The sequence below is a fragment of the Vulpes vulpes genome, chromosome 8 (genome assembly GCF_048418805.1).
Source record: "Vulpes vulpes isolate BD-2025 chromosome 8, VulVul3, whole genome shotgun sequence".
NCBI lineage: Eukaryota > Metazoa > Chordata > Mammalia > Carnivora > Canidae > Vulpes > Vulpes vulpes.
In genome coordinates, this window is record NC_132787.1 from 30068016 (window position 1) to 30085724 (window position 17709).

Here is a 17709-nt window from a genome sequence, read left to right on the forward strand (position 1 = left end):
TTGAATTATTACTGAAACATTTCAAGTGGTGACATTAAATGCTTTGTTTGAAATTAGCCATTAATTCAAAAGTCTTCTCTAGCACTGCTGTGAGAGTTTAACTCCTTGTCTGTAAACAGAAGTCCCTGATTCTCACACTATATAATTAATCGGCATACTTCTAGAACATTCACATTGCTGGCTATTTACTCTGGCACCTCCGGTTAAATTACTCTGGACACTATAATTTTATAATTGATATCATCTGCTGTTTTAAAATTTTTAGATATTTGTCAGCTTACTGGACATCTGTTGGGAATGCTGTCTGAGGAAAAAAAAAAAAAAGGCTGCCAGAGCCCCAGTGTGGATTCCCTTTCTATTACTTCTGAGAAGCTTTTACGGTGAATATGGTTAATATCTTACACTGTCTTGCAGAGTGTCTGACTCTATAACAGAGTTATATTAGAGCTTCTCATCTATTCGATGATTGCATCTTGTGATAGCTTGATTGCACTGATGGCCTCAATCATTGGCCTCCCTTGTATCCATGCTCTTTGGAATGTGAATTTGTAGATCTTCTTTAAAGAGATGGAATCTCTCTTGAATCTGGGCTGGGCTTGTGATTTGCTTTGGTCAATAGAATTTGGTGTAGAGGATTATGTTCTAAGCCTAGGCTCCGGAGATCTTTCTCTTGAACCCCTGATTCTGCAGTGAGAAGAAGCCCAAGCTTGTCTGTTGAAAAAATTGAGAGATGTGTGGCCCAGTCACCCATAACTCCTGCCAACATCCAACTACATCCAGAAGCAGAGCGCCCCAGCCAAGATGAAGCTGACCCCAACTGAAACAAGAACAGCCTGGCTGAGTCCAAGACAAAGAAAATCATTAATTTGGAGATGTTTGGTTACACAGCAATCAGTAACGATACACATCTGGATCAGATTTTTTTTTTAAGTAGTATTTAACTTAGACTTTAAATGGTGAGTATCTTTCCAATGCTTCACACAATGTTTATGTCATAGCATACATTCTGTAAGTATTTACTAATTCATAGTTCAGTGGCAATTTCTCTAGTTTAGACTGTGTGTTCAAATAAACTGTCATAGCATGTAACTATGTCCTTTTGTACAATGCTTGGGAAACAACAGAAAGAGGTATTATGTCCTGCTCTTTTTTCTCACTGCAAATATTGCACATGAAAAGTGACCCAGAAACAATGGATCAAAGACTTGTTGTAGAGAAAAGCCAGTCCCATGTGCAAGTATTTTAACCAGCCTAAAAAGTCATGTGAAATCATACCAGATGGGCTTACTATTTCAAAATCTTCATGGAAGAAAAAAAATCTTCATGGAAGAGAATTCCACATTCAAGGCTGGATGTCACTTTCCAATGATCTGTAAACCTCTCAAAAGAAGGATGTTTCTCAATATGCTGAATCTACAGAAACAAAGAATTGGAAAACATTTTAGGAATCATCTTGCCCAGTCTCCTACTTCACACAGAAATCTCCACCTCAGTCCCCCAGAAAGGTAATAATTATAATTAGTAGCTAACATTTAATTTACACTTACCAAGTGCTAGATCCTGTTCTAAGTACCATCTGTGCATTAGTTCTTCACAAAAATATTATAAGGTAAGAGCTGTTCAAAAGTTAGGAAAAGGGATCCCTGGGTGGCGCAGCGGTTTGGCGCCTGCCTTTGGCCCAGGGCGCGATCCTGGGGACCCGGGATCGAATCCCACGTCGGGCTCCGGGTGCATGGAGCCTGCTTCTCCCTCTGCCTGTGTCTCTGCCTGTGTCTCTGGCTCTGTCTCTCCTTCTATCTCTCAAGAATAAATAAATTAAAAAAAAATCTTAAAAAAAAAAAAAAGTTAGGAAAAAAATGAGCTCCAGAAGGTGAAGCAACATGTCCAAAGTTATGTAGCTAGTTCATGGCAGAAATGGAATTCAAACTCTAGAGCCCACTCTCTTAACTATGAACCAGTACTCCCTGTTAACAATTAGAGTCATTCATTGAAGATCAAGCTACTTTATGGTGAAGTGAGTTCTCCCCTTCTCCCAGAAATACTCTAGCAGAAACAAAACATCTGAAAACTATATAACTTAATTATTCAAAACCAAACCTCCCACATTGTAATTTCTACCCATTGACTTTGTTTCCAGCCTTAATAGCTGCAAAGAAAAATTCTGTATTCTTTTCTACATGACAGACTCTCAAATATTTTACCTTTCTTTTTTCATTCATTCTTCATTCAACATATGTTTCATGTTCTTCACTAACTTGATCACCCTCCTAATGAAATCTCCACAACCTCGTCAGTCCCTACCTTGCCATTTAATGCAGAGATCATTATCTTTGTAACCTAAGATAACATCTAGTTTTTATGTTGTGGTTGGTTGGTGTGTGGTTGATTTGATGATTTTAACTAGAAAATTTAACCCTGAAAATATATCAAACACTGAACTATTAAAACTACAAATATTTTTCAAGCCATCCTATAAATATTTTGTACATTTGAGTTCTTTGCCTAAGTGTAAGACCTCAGTTAATACTTGGAAAGGTACATGAGTCAAGTCCATTACCAGATTCAAAGCAATTTCATTGTTAGCCTATTTAGACATATGGAATCCAGAGATGGTACAAATCCATTACTGTTTTTTCTAGACAGCCTTCTAATTCATTCAGAGTCTGCTTCAGAAAGGTGTCCAGCATCACTTCTTACCATTGGCCCACTTCCCAAGTTTCCACCTTCATTTTGGTGGTCCTTCTGTACCTGAGGTCATAATACTGATGCACTTAGTACGAATATGGCACCAATGCATAGTAAAGGATGTCTTCCAGATTCTTCAAAATAAAGTATCCAAAAGAAAAATAATATGATCATTATACATCTTCTTTTTAAAGATTTTGTTCAAATCTTTTGCTCACTTTGGAGGGTTGTTTGTCTCTTAGTGAGTTGTAAGAGTAATTGATCTATTCTGGATTCAAGTCTTTGTTAAATATTGCAAATATTTTTACTCTTTTGGTTGTTTTCCTCTTCATTCACTCAAGTGATGTCTTTTGAAGAGCAGAAGCTTTTCATTTTGATATGGATCAATTTATTCAATATTTTCTTGTGTGCTTTTTTGTGTCTTAAGAAATCTTGGTCTACTCAATGTTTAAAAGAGAGTTTTCTATGTTTTCTTCTAGGTATTTTATGATTTTATCACTTGTCTTTAGATCCATGCTCCACCTCCAGTTTATTTTAGTATTATGTTGTGAAATAAGGGCAGAGCTTCATGTCTTTCTCCTGTATAGATAGCCACTCTTTCCAGCACCATTTGTTAAAAAGACTGCCTTTTCCCCCCTCATTGAATTCTTGGCACCTTTATACAAAATTAATTGATAATATGTCTGGACTCTATGCTGCTCCCTTGATCTATATGTCTATCTTTATGCCAAGATCACATTGTATTGGTTACTATAGTTTTATAATAAATCTTGAAATCAAGTAGTGAAAGTCTCCATCTTCCTTTCTCTTTTCCAAAATGTTTTTGTCTATTCCATACCCTTTGCATCTCCTTATAAATTTTGGAATTGATTTGTCATTTTCTATGAGAATCATATTTACAATAAGATTTTTATTAACATTGGATTGACTATATCAATTTGAGAAGAACTACATTAAATCTTTCAATCAATGAATGTGATACATCTTTCCTCTAATTCAGGTTTTCTTTCATTTCTTTTATCAGGGGTCCTTAGTTTTACCAGGCAGGTCTAGCACAATATTGTTGAAATGATATTTCAACAAATCTTGTGTAGGAATTTCAGGAATTACTAATTACATTTTTCAAACAAGAGAACAAGATGATCAGATTATGTAGCTCATTCAAAGTCAAAGATCTAGCAACTGGCTGAACCCAGATTTGAATCAAGAAATGACTGAATCCAAAGATCATGTTCTTAACCACTAGGCCAGCAATTCTCAGGGCAAAGATAGGAGTTGAACCAATGAGGAAACTTTTTCAAATCTTATATGCCCATTGCCATATTAACTCGTTACAGAGAGGAAGAGTGGGCCTGGATGGGTTACAAACCTCCCACAATGTTTCTGTTATAGCCTGCTGGTCAAGAACTACTGAGTAAGGCTTCAGTCTCAGCATGGTCAGTTTTAGCTGGCTACTCTTTGAAGCTCATCCCCTCGGTTTCTAAAAAATTAGGCTAGGAGAGAAAGAGTCTGTCATGACTGGAGAGCTAGACAGATCCTATGCTACCAGACACAGCTTCATAAACTGATGAAGCTCCCACATTTTGGTCTCACCTAAGCTTCCATTCTATGAATAAGTTTACAGTCATTAAAGATAAAGCATGCAATCTAATTTTAAATACAAGTTAGGTTTTAAAATCTAACAATTATTTAATTTGTTTCACTTCATTCATTCCACTTTAACCTTCCACTTTTCCCTTCTGTCTCTCCTTCCTTTCATAAGCCACATGTTTAGTTTTGAAATGTAAAGTTCAAAGAATATGAAGAATGGAGAAGCTACCAAGAAAAAGAAATGGGATAGGGTATGGCAGATTAGATGTGCTGCATAGTACGTGGAGAGAAAAGAGGATCACGGTCACGGACAACAAGTCAGCAAGGAGCCATGCTCAGGAACTTCCCTGTCTGAAGAATTTTGCCATGATATGCTGGTCGTAGGATACACCAGAGGGATCTAGCAGCACGAAAAAGAAATGGGTTTAGTAGTGAAATCTGCCTATGTCTGTTAGAGAGGGAAAGAATGACAGTAATTCACGAATTAGCTATTTGAATAGAAAGCAGACTTTTAATAGATATTTTTATTATAATACTAATAATTGCAAATACTGTCCTTGGAGCTGTGTCAATGAAAAGGGAGAATAAGTTCATGTTTACCCTCTCAAGGAGTTTTCACTTCATAAGGAAGAAAACACACATACGTAAAAGACAAGACATCCTGCAGTAAATGCTGTTGACTACTCAGAAACAATTTCTGCTCATCCAGCCCGCTCTGCACAGCACTCTGATATCCTAGGACCCTGACATAAAGGGTTAATCATCTTATACAAAGTAACAAGGATGTGGATTCATAGGACCTAGGTTAATTTATTTGTAAGATGGCCTTAGATCATTGACTTGATTCATCTGAATGGATGCTTTGGTCTGTAAAATGGAATGAGAATAAGTGCTTTACAAGTTTCTAATGAGTATTAGCAGAGATAATGGGGAATACTTGGTAAACTGTCAACATATAGTTATTGGTGCTGGTGGTGGCAATCATTGTAAGTCGTAGTACCACAATTATCACCCGTTTCATCGAGCCTACTGTCTGTGAGCCCAACCTCAATCAATTACTTCTGTCTTCACATATTTTTAGGGACATCCATGATAACCCTTTATCTATATACTTTTCCAGTTCTGTAGCTTCCATTCAATGAAACTCCAAGTGTCCTCAGAATACCAGAACCAAAATTCAGATGTCTGAGTGGTGACTGTTAGGAGCATTCATTGACCTTGGAACACATTTGCCTGTTGCTGGTCAGATTTAGAACCTGTATCTTCAGTTACAACTACTTTGGATCTGTGCTACCTCCCAGTTACAAACTTCCAGTCCCCTTTGGTTTACCCATCTATACAGAGACTTCTGTCTTGACCGCTGATTCTAATCACTAGTGTAATTTGCCTCAGGGTACCTGGCATTTTGCCATGACTAGCACTCTCGATTTACCCATTCTAGAAAGGCTATATTGCTTCACTCCTGATAGAGGCACTTATCTTTAAATGTTGCTCTATGATGTAGAATATTGGGATTATATTTGTAATAATGACTAACATCTAAATAACATTTCAGATTAGAAAGCACTTTTACATCTAACCTCATAGCAACCTTCTAAGAGAGTTATTATTTATGCCCACAGTGAGAAAAATTGAGACTGGAAAGGTTAAGTGAATTTTCCAGTATCATATTATATCTAAGCTAAAACTTAAAACAGGGCTTCTGACTCCAGTACCTACAAATTTATCATGCCCAAACTTCTATTTGGTAAAAGAATCTTTTATTTTCCAACTTAACCAAAACACACATTCATTTATTCATTCAGCAAACATGTAGCGAATACCTAAATGCTATAAATGCCTTTTCTTTCAAAGGTGTTCACAGTCTAGCAAGAATACAATTCTATAAACACAGGAGCAGTTTCTTATTCATCTTGGAATTATCAACTCCTGACACAGTATCTGGCACAGAGCATATTTATTGAGTGAATGAATGGTATATGAATGAATATATTAAAAATTAAATTACTTTTTAAGGCAAATGCTAATACAATGAGAAATTACTCTGTAAAGCACAAAGTGCTACATAAATTTTAAGCATTATAACTGTAGTCAATTTTAGGGGGAATTTTAATTCCAATTAGAATGCCACAGTGAGTTCTTTGATAATCTTAATAATGTCTTTTTTTATTCTATTTAACATTATTTCCTTCATACTCAACATACCATCAGTAGAAAGACTGTTTTAAGTCCCTACTTCAAGAGTTCTTTAATTCTCTGACCTGATTGCAATCACTTCAGCAAATTCACCCACACCCTGATTCTGTCATTGCCAAAATTCCCATATGGAAGGGGAGGAGCCCTCTCAGAGGACTTGGCACAAATCCTTATAATAGCACTTATCACATTTTATTGTAATTATCTGTTGACATGTCTTTTTCACCCTCAAATCAATGCCACTTGATTATTCACCTACTAAAAGTTTTCAAGATCTCAAAACACAATCCAGAATTTTTTTAAGTAAAATTTCCTCCTTAAGAAATTAACCCCAAATAAACTTCCTTTATATTTAGAAAAGATTTAAGAATGCTCCACTGCTTGATTCAGTGTCCTTAATACATATCTTTCACTAAAGTCTTAAATTAATATGCAATATCCGAAAATGAATATTAAGTTTTTTAAACACACACAACCTAATTTGAGAGGGTAGTTTGGAACTACAAGGTTCTCTGCATCCAACTGATGGTAATGATGGCCAGGCTAATATGTTTCATTATTAAAGGTCAGTCTACTCGGTTATTACTGAGTTGCTAGTTAAAATCAGTACCATGCGGCTAAGGCTTCCACAGGGCACTTTCACACAGAAGTCAGGGACCTTGTGCTGATTTTTTTCTAGAAGATAAATTTAAAGTAGCTTCTTGTAGTTTAAGAAAAATATTTAAAGATTGGGTAAAATCACTGTTTTAATAACAGATGGTCATTACTTCAAATTCATTTTCTTATGTGTTAAATTTGCTTATCATTTTATGTAATATTTGTGTACACATGCTCAGAGACTCCAAATTTTGTTAGGATCTGATTGCTACCGATTTTGCAGAAGAAGAGAAGTGGCAATATTTTGGAAGCTCAGTATCTGAAATAGTTGGAAAACTTCCTAGAGTGATCTGTTACTGAGACCCTCAGAAGGCCAAGATTTTTCTGCTTTACATAAATATGCCACAAGCAGATGTTTAGAGTTTATGCTGTGTACTAGCACCACCAGACATTTGGATTTGCGTCAGGCTTATGAGAGGGACAAGACCAGAAACAATATTTGACTCTCAGAATTGAGCTAAATAAGAGTAGGTAGCTAATTTTAAGTAAAACTTGGAATGACATATCACATAACTAGGATAGTGTGTGGCATTCACTGTTTCGTTGTACACTACATATGTGCTGTTTCTTTATAGAGATTCTAAAGCCTATCGCTTCAATTCATTACTCCCCAAAATTATTTTCAAAAAAGGAATAATAATTCCAGGCTATGGTATTGAGAAAGTTCATCTGACTGGTAAATATCAGCATAGACGTAAAAGGTTCACAAACAAGCTAAAGACAAAATTCAGAGCAGGAATATTCTGTCAAAAGAATTCCAGCCACATTGGCAATAGCTCAGTGACAGCGGTTACTCCTGATAGCCTCCTGTCAAAGGCAGGGTTGCTGGGAAGTGACTGACACATTTCATCAAAGCTTCCACTCAGCTGCCTTAGCCAACTGTCGCTGGTAAATGACTTAATCTTTGCTAAACTTTCATGCAGCAAAAGCGAAGTAGTTGAAATGCACCCACATATAGACCTGAAACTCTAATGAGATCATTTGACATTCTGATTGATACGAAATCTACACTGTGTTTTGACTTGCCTGCCACCATTGATATGGTGTATTTCCAGTTTGAAAGGTTCCAAAGTGATAGTTATTTTACAATACATCCAGACTGTAACTGAGAACGAAGAAATGTGGAAATGAATTAGTTAATTGCCAGTTATTTGTTACAAGGTAAATTTTTAATCACATTTCATATGTACTATTTTTTTTCTAAGGGAAAGTAATTGGTTAGGAGGACAGAGGGACATAAATATTTTATGTAATCTCCTAAAAATAAAGAGTTGTGTGGGTTCTTTCATGAATGTGTGTTTATATGCCTTAGGTCGAGGGAATTTATTCATGAATGTTGAAATGCAAGATAATGCCAGTTGCAACATCTGCCTAAGTCCATCGTAGAACAGCCACTGCCACCCTACAGCATCCGCGACTTTCTTACTAGAATTTCAGATCGGTTTGTATTTTATGGTAAACCCACACACTTCCCAAAGAGGTTAGTGGGGCTGTGACTTTTTGTGCTCAATGGCGATCTTTTCTACAAACCTACGTCGTAGTCTTCGTGAGCAAGGGTGGGAATCAAAATGAATTCTGGGCACCTCCACTATACTGTACTGCTAAGTCAGGGAAATCCTATTATAACATTTACATACGAGGTGGGCAGAGAGGTCCAGCATCTGCATTCATGTACATTCCTCCGTTTCCACCACTGCTTGAGAAAGATAAATTGCTATTACCGGGAGAATTAAGAGGGAAAATGTTTGGCTTATGTCATCCAAAGCTTCTTTACCAGGGGAAATCGGCCTAAGCTTGTTAGTCACCCAAAATACTAAGGCTCTGTGATCAAAGGCAACAACCCCCAAATTGCATTGTGCCAATCACTGTTTTCCCTTTGTTTTCCCTTCCACCTCTTAAGACATCAGCCCATCTGTTTCTGATTCTTTACAGTTAACTCTGCATGTTGGCGCTCCTCCCTCTCCCTCCCCCACTTGCTTCCTCTTTCTTTCAGTCTTGAGAACCGATTTTCCTTTAACTAGGAAATTTGATCTTGCCAGCAATCAGAGCTCGAATACAGACATACACAAGTTTCAGTCGAAACTCTCAATACGTAAAATTTGAATTGCTTCTAAATTTGGCAAAGTGCCTTGCTTTCTCCAAATTCATAAGACAGATGAGACACAAAAGTGAGATCTGTGATGCAGTCCTGCTATTTCAAATGCCATATTGATATAGTCATTATTTGTGCCAATAAGGCTCACTGTCATCTAATTTTAACCTGTTTCTGTGTTAATTATGCTGAATTTTTGTCTTTCCTCTCTTTTGATATATTATGTTCTTCGTTGAATAGAATCTAAGTTTGTGAACAACAGAATCTTTGCAACAACTCCCCGAGTGCCTGTCAGGTGCAAAACACTGTACTTGTGATCTGAGGTGAGGGTCGGGAAGTATTAAAAAATGAACCAGACATGCCTGGCATGTATTATGGGCTCCATAAAATGTGTGAAGAACAGAAAGAAGGAAAGGACAGTAAGAAGGAGGGAAGGAAGAAAGATAAAACCATCTAATAACTCATTCCGTATAAGAAAGTGTACCCTCCGTCCCACCATTCCACTATAATTTCTTCATGGCAGATGTTATTACCCGATATGGTCTTGGTTACTTGTGCGATTATCTTTCCATTTAGCCAAAAAGAAAGGACGATGAAAGGAACAAACGTGCTGGTCTGGCTTGCAGTTTTGAGAAAGTGTTTTTGCCTAGAACCTGGGACATGCCAGAGAAATGGGGAAATAAAGAAAAATGAAAAAATCGTCTGCCTTTAGAAGGACGAGAGGACAGGAACTCTTTTCCACTTTGCACATTTATCCCCAGTGAACAGCCTTCCTTCTGGAATCTTTAGTCCCCACCACGGTGAGGAAGCCTACTCTGAGGGATCATGTTGGCCCAGTAATCAACTGTGGTGTGTAAACAAATTAGCAGCTGAATTTGTCCCCATCGACTGAGGGATTTTATTTTATTTTTTAATGAAGGCCAGCTTGGAAACTGATTGCTTTTGATTGGTCTTCCCCTAGCAGGTTGAAGGTGGGATTCCTCTCCCTCCTTTCTCAGCCCTGCTTCTTCACCCACCCCTTCCTCCCATGTCACATTTGAGTCTTTCTTTTACTTATTTTTTCTCCATTTAGCTTCCAAATTTCCCCCATCCCTTCCTGACTGAGGAATTCTTAGAGACTTTCTTAGAGTTTTATCCCTTTTTTCCCACTCTGTTGTACACCTTTTTTTTTTCATACACAGTTGATTTACCACAAACAGTAATCTATTTCCTCCAGGGAAAGGTGTGGTTGCCTCGGAGAGCACACTTGCTAAAATAATGGAAAGTTCATAGTTGATTATTTGCGCTTAATTATAGTTCAGATACTCATGAAAATTTCCTTACTCCTCTTTGCAATTAGGTGTAGTGATTAGAAAACCTTATATATCACTCTCCAGTTATCCTTTAAAAGCCCTCCTCTGCTTCACGGTGGTGTAATTGGCTCTTAATTTTATATTGCATAGGCAGATTAAAAAGAGGCAGCTTACCCTTGAGAGAGCTGGATGAATAGGTTAAAAAAATAATAAAATAAAGGAATTAGGACCACACTGCCTGTCACCCCAAATAGGTCTGGGGTCTCCTAATGACAACTAAATAAATAGCTCCAAACCAAACTTGAGCAAGTGCCTTTGGCAGTGTTCCTGGCTCTGCAAGTTCATTAATTACAGCCTCATTTATAGTCCTATAGGTGAAGAATGATGCTTATTATGATTATTATTTATTTATTTGCTTAAAGAAGATCCTATATCTTGCTGAAAACTGTCATTTTGTAAAAATATTGCCGTAGGGCGGGCCCCTACCGAGAAATGTAAGGCATGTGCACTTCACACATCCTTGTGAGATGCAAGTGCCTGTGAACTCTGACAGGCTATAATTACTGGCAGGCAGAGTTGGCTGTCAGTTACTTGTAGGATTTTGGGGCTAAAACGCTTCATGCATGAGATTTCTTCCTGTGTGGCCTTTAGCAGATACCTGAAGCTCCCCTCTTAGGGATTTCTATGTTCAGGTCAGTGATTCCCAAGAAGGTGGGAGCGGGGGAGACATGGAGGCAAGGAGGGGCAAGGTGATGTGAGAATCTTCGTAGAGTGTGGAAAACCTACCTAATAGTTTGTCGTTTGGTTTTGCAAATACTAGAACTACAACTCTTGGTTTTATCTTTCTGAGCTTAGAAAATACAGAAGAAAAGAGTTTTGCATATTTGACTGTAACAGTTGATGTAGAACCTTGCCTTCTCCTGGGTCCTAAGAGGAAATGCGAATGCCTCCAGGGTAATTAGTTTATCTGCCTACTTTCTGCAATAGGATCACTCTAGCAGAGCTTTCTGAGGATTTGAAAAAGTAACAGAGCAAGATCACATTTGCTCACACCTAGATCCTACCCCCGGCTTTTCTCTGGTCCCACTCAGTCAGGTGATGCATTCCAGGGCCTTAGCAATCTCCCGGCCCCCCTCCAGAGAGGACCACAAACGGACTCTGGCAGCCTTCATCCTACTTCTTTTTTTCTGCCCCTCATCTCCTTTTTCCTCTCTTCCTTCCTTTTCCAGGTGAGATTCCATTATTCATTATTGTAATCACCCTCTGACATACACCTTCCACTGTCTTGCCCCCTCTCCCTCTGTCTTGGGTTCACTTCGTTGTGCCAATGACTGGTGTTGCCTTGCAGCTCCAAACCCTCCCTTCTTTGCTTTGCTTTGTGATACTAAACCTAGATTCTGCAGGCATCATTCATCCTTGCCTGCTACTCCAGGGTGGCCTTTGCCAGTTGAGGACGCTGGCAGGAGACTGCAAGGCCAAGGAGGAAGAAGGTGCTCTCTCTTTGGGTGCTGTGTCTACCCCCAGATACAGGTGGACTGGCACATTGGTGTCAAGGCAATCTTTCTCACAGTGGCATGGTTCACTCTTCGGCACACAGCTGCAGTGGCCAGGTGCCTCCCCAGAGACCAGACTCTCTGTCTGTGGGGCACTCCTCCAAGCCTCCAGACCACCTCCCTCTTCATGGCTCCTTCCTCTGTGGTTGCTACCTCTGTGTACCTTAGATTTGTCCTTTACCCCCTTCTCATAGTCAGCCATTGCTGGCCTAAGTATTGGTATTTATATTACATTTTTCCTGCTCTAGTTCCTGGTGTGGTTTGCCTTCTGACTAGACCCTGACCCCACAGCTGGTTAAACCAACTCTTGTCTACTTTGCAACTAGAACCTCAAATCTAAACAAAGCTGAAGAAAAAGATTGAATCCTTCTGACTACCTCACTCACTCTAAATCCATGATCACCAATATCAAGTAACATTTCTGCATCTGTAGACTGCATATGCACCCCTCATCTTCTAGAGCACTATTTCACATCTCCCTATCTCTCCCCAACCCCCAATGCCTTTCTCCTGGTCCACACTCTCAGCTGACAACCCTGCTTCCTATGTTGATAAAGTAGAAGCTATCAGAAGAGAATGTCCACACATTTCTACTGTCATGTCTGTCAACTCACTTGCATCTAAATCCATTTACCCAGTGCCTTTCTCTGTCCTAATAGATGAATTTTATTCATTCATTCATTCATTCATTCATTCATTCATTTAGAGAGCATGCAAGCAGAGAGGGAAAGGGCAGAGGGAGAGAGAGAATGTTAAGCAGGCTCCATGCCTAGTGCAGAGCCCAGCTTGATTTTTATGACCCTGAGATCATAACTTGAGCCAAAATCAAGAGCCTAGTGCTTAACTGACTGAGCTACCCAGACACCCCAAATTGTGGTCCTATTTAAAACCAAGATCCCACACTTGAACACTAGGTCTCATCTTCTAGGGCCACTCCAACAATTCTCTCCCTCTTATAGTCCTGATACTTTTCTTTCTCTACTGAGCCATTCCTATCATTCATATTAAAACCTGTTTTAATATTTCTCATCTTACAAGATCCTTCTCATGTTTCCGCAGTCTCCCTCCAGTTACTACTCCAGTTCACTACTCCCTCTTGTATTTCAACTCCCTAAACTTTGTCCATGTTTGGTCTTTACTTCCACTTTTCTCATTCTCTCTTCAACTCATTCCAATCCAATAAAACAGCTTTGTCAAGGTCACCAGTGCTCTCCAGATTGCCAGTCAGTGTCAGTTTCAACTTTATTGATATGTCAGCAACATCTGACACAGAATCTTCCTTGTTTTAGCCACAGGCATCACCCTTGTGTCAGCCTGCTGGGGCTCACATAATAAAATACCACAACAGGGGGTGGCTTAAACCACAGAAATCTCTTTTCTCACAATTCTAGAGGCTAGAAGTTCAAGATCAAAGTGGTGTCAAAGTTGATATTTGGTGAGGCCTCTCCTCCTGGCTGGTTGAAGCCTGCCTTCTTGCTATGTCCTCATACAGCCTTTTCACTATAGCCATGTTGAGACAGAGATTTCTTGTAACTCTTCCTCTTCCAACAAGGACCCTGGTTCTCCGTGCCCACTTTTCCAATCTTATTTAACCTTAATTACCTCCTTAAAAGCCTTAATTCCAAATACAGTAACACTGGGGGTTAGGGCTTCAATGTATGAATTTGGAGGATACAGTTCAGTCCATAATAACTCTAAAACTACGTCCTATTTTCCACAGAGTTTCAGAGTACTCCTTTTAAGATGTCAGATTAACTCATTCTTCAGCTGCAAGCTCTTCAGTGGATTCTCATCTCACTCCATAAAAGCCAAAATTCTACAATGCTCTCCCTTGATCTGATCCCATTCTACCCCCAGTATTTCCTCTGATCTCATTTTCTAACATTATGCCCCTTGTTCCCTCCACTCTAGCTGTAAGGGACTCCTTGTTATTTTTTGCATATATTCTCATTTCTGCTAATTTCATAAATTTAATCTCATTTTACCCTGATATCCACATTGCTGGCTCCTTCACTTCCTTAAACTCTTTGGTCAAATCCTATTTTATTAAAGGAATTTTCCATGATTACCCTACAGAAAAAAGAAATTCCTTACTCCCAGCTTTCTATCTACTCTTTGCCTGTCTTATTTACATTTCTTTATATGTATAGTTCCTTTTTTCTCACTAAAATTTAGTCTTTATAAGAGAAGGACCTTTGTTTTGTTCACTGCTGTATCCCCAGTACCCAAAATAGACCTGGCACATAGCAGGTCTGAAATTTAGGAACATGGAATATTATCTGAGTGAATTAATGAATATTCAAGTCAGAACCCTATAAAATATGGTTTGGAAGTTGCAAGGAAGTCAACAGGGGGAGGGGAGCTTATGGCTTCAGTAATTGGGTTACTGATAATATAGTAAACCAAGATAGAGAACACAGTGATAGTGAGTTTAATGAGTACAATATTTAAAATAATGGATTTGAGATGCTGGGAAGAATTATATTATAGCTTGAATCTAGAAAATGAATCCCAACTGGAGAAAGACTTTATTCAAAGTCTTTTAAAAAAAGAAGTCTTAGAAGTAGATGATCTCCTGTCACACAAAGAAGACTAAGAAAGGCATTGAGAAACCAACTGTTTACTGACATTGGTGCCAGACAAATGATGTTCCCTTTGCCTAAAACTATCTTTATGATGGTATCATGTTTATCTTAGATCCAACTCTGCCTCTGAAACCAGGATAACTCTACAATGGGCAACATCCCAATAAACTGATACCAGGCCTTCAACTTTCATGATAACTACAAAACAAAAAAGAAAAAGTGTGTTAAAGGAAATGATGGTATTTCATACGTGCAGTTCTTTTGACGTCAGCAGCCAATTTCCCAGAGGTGAAATTTATTTTTCCCAAGGGGCAGGCAAAAAAAGTTCTTCCAATTACTGCCATGAGGTGGAGACACTAGGTATTTCAGTGAATAACTTAGTTCGTTAATTCCTATTCCAATTAAAGTTATATGTTTAGTCTTTGGAGGGAGCTGGGATACAGGATCTTTTCAATGAGCCTACATAACTGTGTACTAAGTGTTGTAGTCTTTTGGCCATGCATGATCAATTGTCTCTCTGTGATATTAGTGTATCTCCATCTCCTTTGCTTCAGTCCTCTCTCCATTCTCTGAGTATTGAATTCTAATGTAGTTGACAACACCGACCAGACCCAGGGATGAGCATATAACTCAGACTACACAAGAAGAAAAGTTTCATTCTCATGGCCACAATTTTTCATTTGGGATTGGGTTTATGACCCTATCTGGGCTAATAAGAGTTAGTCCCAAGACTTGTGTCTAGTCTATTTGGTAAATGGAATTCTATTTCTCCATGAGACATGAACCTTAGAAGATGCTGAGCTGGAGCTACAAGTTTCCCACTAGCTTCCAAAAAGAACTGTGAATGAAGCCAACAAAGAAGGCAGAGTGAAGAAATAATGGGAGAATTGGTCCTGGTAACATCATTTTAGTCCCTGGAGCAGTGTATGAAGAGTTAGTTCTAGTCTGACATTTTGCAGTTCCCAAGCCAATAAGCTCTCTCTCTCTCTCTCTCTCTCTCTCTCTTTTTTTTTTTTTTTCCTTTTCTGCATGAGCTGATTTGAATTGGGTTGTCGGTTATTTATAAATCAAGGAGTCTGAAACATAAAAGATGACTGGAATTAAGACACTCACAGGAAGGAAATTCCAGGCCACAATCTGTAGATGGTTGGTGGGGAGCTAAAACCCCTGCATCATGCCCACAGCCCCATCAGTAACAGGGCCACCTATGAACTCTGAATCTTCCTCTCAGTTTCTTCAGGGTTAAGTTGATGGAAGAAGTCATTTTATTGTTTTCAGGTGCAATTGGCACTTAAGTCTGCCCCCATCAAATAGAGGTGAGATTTGTTCAGCTCTCACAGTCCCAGGGAATGCAAGATCAGGACTTCCTTAGAGATGGGAAGACAATTCGAATCAGGTTGTCCAGCTCTATTTTGCTCCTTAGAATAATTTGTAGCTATGAGCAATGCCATTGCAATTCCAAGACCTAGGTTTATTTAAGCAAACCTAATAAACTTTTCCCCAGGTTTCCTGCTTTCCAGCTTAGGGGTTTGATTAGTGTCATAATCAATTTATCAATGATCTGGGGCCAAAGGGATTTTGATCTCAATATTATCCTGCTTTAGTCTCTTCTCATTTAGGCAGAAAATTAAGGAAATATATGGATTAAATAGGCTTTTAAAATAAATCTATTATCTTTTTATACAGATCAATTAATACCAGGTCAACTGAAATTTTACTATACCCTATGGCAAACTAGTGGAAGAGGTAACTTCTTTTTTTTTTTTTTTTTTGGCTTATTTGTTTGTTTTTGCTTTTTTGAAGGGAAGAGGAGCTGGCACTGCCTACATAAACCTTGTTCTTTTCATCCTCTGACAAGGATTCCCAAAGGAAGATCCTGTGGGACACTATCTATCCCAGCAGGAAAACAAACAAAAGCCCATCCTGCTTTTGAAGTTTATCACTTTTAAAATATTGCTATTATGATGATAAGCCCTTTTGAGATTGGCTTTTTTTTTCTCATGGATATTCTGATAGTGTTCAAATCAGAAGCAAAACAAAGTCACCTTTGGATTTCTTTTCTTTTCTTTTCTTTTTTCTTTTCTTTTTTTTTTTTTTGAGAAATATACTTCACTGAAAACTAAACACTTCAGTTCAAGAAGAGACCAATGACGTAGTCTAGCATTTAGCTTCCATAATCAGGTAGCCTTGAGTAGAGTCTGGTGGTCTCCATAATACACTCTGCCCCAACTTCAGTATACCATTAGACACAATCCCAAGCATTGTTTTAATCTACCAGCAGTGTTTTACCTGCTCTCTAGAAAAATATATGTTATAGCTCAGCCTACTGAGGAAATGTTCATATTATTTCTGAACCTTCATGACTGACTTATTTGAAAGTAAGAGGTAATGCTCCAGGAGGAAGTTGCTAGAGAAGAATTTATTGCTGCTATTGGAATATAAGTGGGATATTCCTAGCCTTTCCCTAGCAAGAGGCATTCAGCAGAATCATAGTCTTCTCACACATTTAACAAATAATTGTTAGAGACCCAAACAGCACAAATATTCATTAGCTCTCATATGCAAGAAATAACATCAAAAGAAATACTACTGGGGTACCTGGGTGGCTCAGTGGTTTAGCATCTGCCTTTGGCTCAGGTTGTGATCCCGGGGTCCTTGGATTGAGTCCTGCACTGGGCTCCCCACAGGGAGTCTGCTTCTCCCTCTGTGTGTCTCTCCCTGTCTCTCATGAATAAATAAGTAAAATATTTTTTAAAAAGAGTAATATTGTAGACCGAATAGTATTTATCACTTATAAATCCTGTTTAGGTGTCAACATGAGAAAAGTTTGCTCCATCCTGTTCCCATATAGCTCAGTTGCAATATTTTCACACAAGTCGTGAATGCCAGTAGAACAGGATCTGAGTAGATAATTCACAGAAGAAAAATGGAACAGCCAAAAAAATTAAAAACCATATGAAAAAAATGTTCAGCCTCATAACTAATAAAAAAATCCAACTTTAAGCATCAATGATATATAACCCAATTTAGTCTTCACAGGGGAAAGCCTAAATCCTTCC